Source organism: Eucalyptus grandis, chromosome 6, assembly GCF_016545825.1.
Source record: "Eucalyptus grandis isolate ANBG69807.140 chromosome 6, ASM1654582v1, whole genome shotgun sequence".
In the NCBI taxonomy this organism is placed as follows: Eukaryota; Viridiplantae; Streptophyta; class Magnoliopsida; order Myrtales; family Myrtaceae; genus Eucalyptus; species Eucalyptus grandis.
In genome coordinates, this window is record NC_052617.1 from 31503461 (window position 1) to 31507189 (window position 3729).

Below are 3729 nucleotides of genomic sequence, written 5' to 3' on the forward strand. Positions count from 1 at the left end.
TCAAATGCCTGAGGAAGGACATGACACCTCAACGCCAAATCTGCGCGATTACACCGAAGTTCCATCGTCTGCCTTTACTCCATCTGATAGAGCAAATGCCAGCACGCAGACGGACAATACCGCAGATTTTCGTCATATGCTTGATCTTCTTCTGGAAATGCAGGGTCAAATATATGCTTTGGAATGTGAACTTCAAGTCCTGAAGAATATTGGACAAGCGTCTTACGTTACCCTGTCGGATCAAATGCAAGACCTCGCTCTTCAAATTCAAGCAAATGCCAAAGGAGTAGAGGTGGCATGTCTACGGGAAGACTTGAAGAGGCTGGAAGGCGTCGTACAGTCGATGGAAGATTTCCAGCTTGTGCACGTTCCCAAGCAGACTTGACTCTTTCTCAGCTTTTTAATGATGACAAAAAGGGGGAGAATTGCCAGCTTTGAACTGAACTGAACTTTGACTTTGAATTTGTTTTTAATTTTAGTTTGTTTGGATATTTATTTTGAGTATGACTTGGGTGTGGTGGACTTGGTGAATTTGACTGACTTGAGTGTGGATTTGAAATTGACTGTTGCATTTATATCAAGTGTTATTGTATGGCTTTACTCATGAAAGACTAACCTATTTTCCGTGGATGCAAAGTCTAGTTGAGTTATTAATCTTTATGAGATATTCATATTGCATGAGTAATGTTTTTGTAGGTTAAAGTTGTTCAAATCTACAGGAAAATTTTGTCACCATAAAAAATGGGGAGATTGTTGGAGAAATCTCTCTAGAGTGTTTTGAAGCTAACAAAACATTTCTATCAATCTAGTCTGGAAGCTATGCAAACCCTTGTACTTAGAGTCTGAAGACTTTCAGATCACCAGACTCAGCACACAAGACTCAAGACTCAAGACTATTCTCATTGACAGTTTCTAATCCAATGACGAAGGCGATCCAGAGCTAAAGTGTTTGGTTAAGGATTTGGTCTTATCGACTGGAGAAGATCGCTTGGCTGGATTTGATATAACGGATTATTTATTCGAAATCAAGATCGTTTGAAGATCCGATGATTGACGAAATATTCTTGGAATGTTCTATTCTTGGAAACCAAGATCCTAATTGTATGGGCGAACATGATTGATGGGCTATCGACATGTTCCTTTAATAGCTCGAATAATCTTCTTAATTGATTCTGTCCAACGGGAAGATTGGAAGAATTCCTTTGGTAAATGCCAACAGGTATGATGGCATAAAGGAGTATAAAAGGAAGACGTTCCAGTTGTTCTAGTGCGTGCTCGATAGAGAAATTCCAGAATCTGAAGCTCCTTGATTTTTAGTCTATTCATATTGAGCGAAACTGTATACGCAAAGAGAGTCTATACTTAGTGATACCTTGAGGGAGTGTGGTAGATCTTTTACACCGAGAAATCAAGGAAGAACAGTACTGTAATATCTCTTTGTTCATAGTGGAATCTAGCCAGTGGGCTGTCAGTGCAGAAGAGTGGACGTAGGCTTGAAATAAGTCGAACCACTATAAACCTTATGTTCAAATTTTCTCTTCCCTACTCTCAGTCTTATTTTAATCGTTGTTTGTTTATTGGCGAGAAAAATTATCTCATTTCTATCAACTGTCTAGTATTGTGCGATTATCATAAGAAATTACACTTTATACCTATTCACCCCCCCTCTAGGTACTTATACTAGCCATATCAATATGATTATGCCACTTTCCGTTGATGAATTAATCGGCACTCTTCAATCCTATGAAGTGGAACAAATCAACGATGAAGATCCCGAAGGTAAGAAGTCCATTGCTTTAGTATCTAACGTTGTTTTTGATGAAACAGACTCAGAAAATGACATGGACAACGAAGAATTTGCATTTATGATCGAGAAATTCAAAAAACTGAGTAGAAAATGAAAGAAGTTTAGAAGACAATACAAGCAAAATGACCAGAAAAGAATAATGAAAGAAGATGATGAGCAAGAAAATATATGTTTGACGGCACATTCAGAATCTGAGTCTGACTCAGACACAAACTTAGAATCGAGTCCGACTGCATACGTACTCGAATCCGATGAGGAAATCGAGGTAAGCCATTAAAAATTCCTCTCAAAGTTTCAAAGTATATAAATGAGCTTTGCTTAAATCTCAAATCTTCTCTTAAAAGAATCTTCAAACTAAAAAAGGAGAATTCACGTCTTAGGAAACATGATCTTTCTCAAAAAAAAAAAAAAAATTGAAATTTTGCAAAAAGATTTTCTACAAACAAAAGAAAGTCGAGATTTACTTGTCAAAGAAAATGATTCTTTGAAGAAAGAATTTTCAAATATTTCGACAAAATTCTCAAATGGATCAAAAACATTAGAGCATATCATTTCCATACAAGTTCCTTACTATAATAAGTCAAGAGTTGGTTTCAATAAGGAAAGTGATTCTCTAATTGATTTTCCTAAAGTCAACGAAAGACTTAGACAAATACCTCCAAAGGCATTTTACAAAAATCATTTTCAAAAAGTGTTTGTAAAACCTGTTGGTCGAAATGCTCTCAAATGTTCAAATTGTGGAGATTCAAAACACTTTGAGAAAGATTGTCCTAAAGACTGGAGACCTATCAAGAAAAATTGGATAAAAATAGCATATTCTACTGACTCTCATGGACCCAAGAAAAAATGGGTACCAAAGAAAAGATGAGTTACTTTTGCAGGATATAAAGAAAAAAGAAGAAAGAGGATTTGGTAAGTAATTTTTTATTCTCAATTTGATTTAGGCAATAATTCTCATATTCGATATATCCTTGGTTGATTAAGATTTTATAATGATCATATTTTGCTTTATGGAAGAAAGAATCGTATGATTTGTTTTTGTGATTTGTGAATTGAGATTTGATTTAGTACGTGTGATTATTTGAGATAATTCAGATTATTTTGTCTAATTTTATACTTCAAATTTAATCATATTTTGCAAAGTGAAAATCTGTTTTATGTGATGATGCAAGATATTCTTAGATATTCAAAGATTTCATTCTCCCTGATTTTATTGTGCTTTGACTAAGTGAGAATTTATTTTTCAAAATATCATTGTGCATAATATTATTTCTTTGAATACTTTGTTACGATGAATTAAGAAAGAATATTTGATTATGGAGATTTTCTATTTTACTCTAACAAAATGGAATGATCCAAATTGATGGATACCAAAAAGGGAAATGAGTTGATTGCAGGAAATTCTTTAAGGGAAGGATGATTGCGAATCTACGCAAATTTTGGTGCAATCAGAAAATATCTCCTGCGACGATTGGTAATGTTTTTTTTTTTTTTTTTTATCAATGGTATATTTGAAACATATACCATGGGTAAGATAATATTTTATATCATCCCGCCTTACAAATTTCTACGTGCATTTATCATGATTTTAGATCATTGCCTATGAATTATTTATATTGCGAATATCTTTTATTATAAATATAAGGTATTGCAATTTTGGCACGTGAAAGAAATATCTATTTTCCTTTTGCAAAATGCATATCTGAAATTTATGCTCAAGGAAATCTCTTTGATCTCGAAATATATTACTGCATATTCATGGATATTATTGCTATATTCTTAGAAGATATATTATATCTAGCAAGTTTGATCCGCAAATCAAAGGAAGATATTACGTGACATTTTTGCAAAGATTATTATCTGTTATATAAGAATTTGCAGGTCACAATAGAATCTTCCATATGAATTTTGGAAAGCTCGAT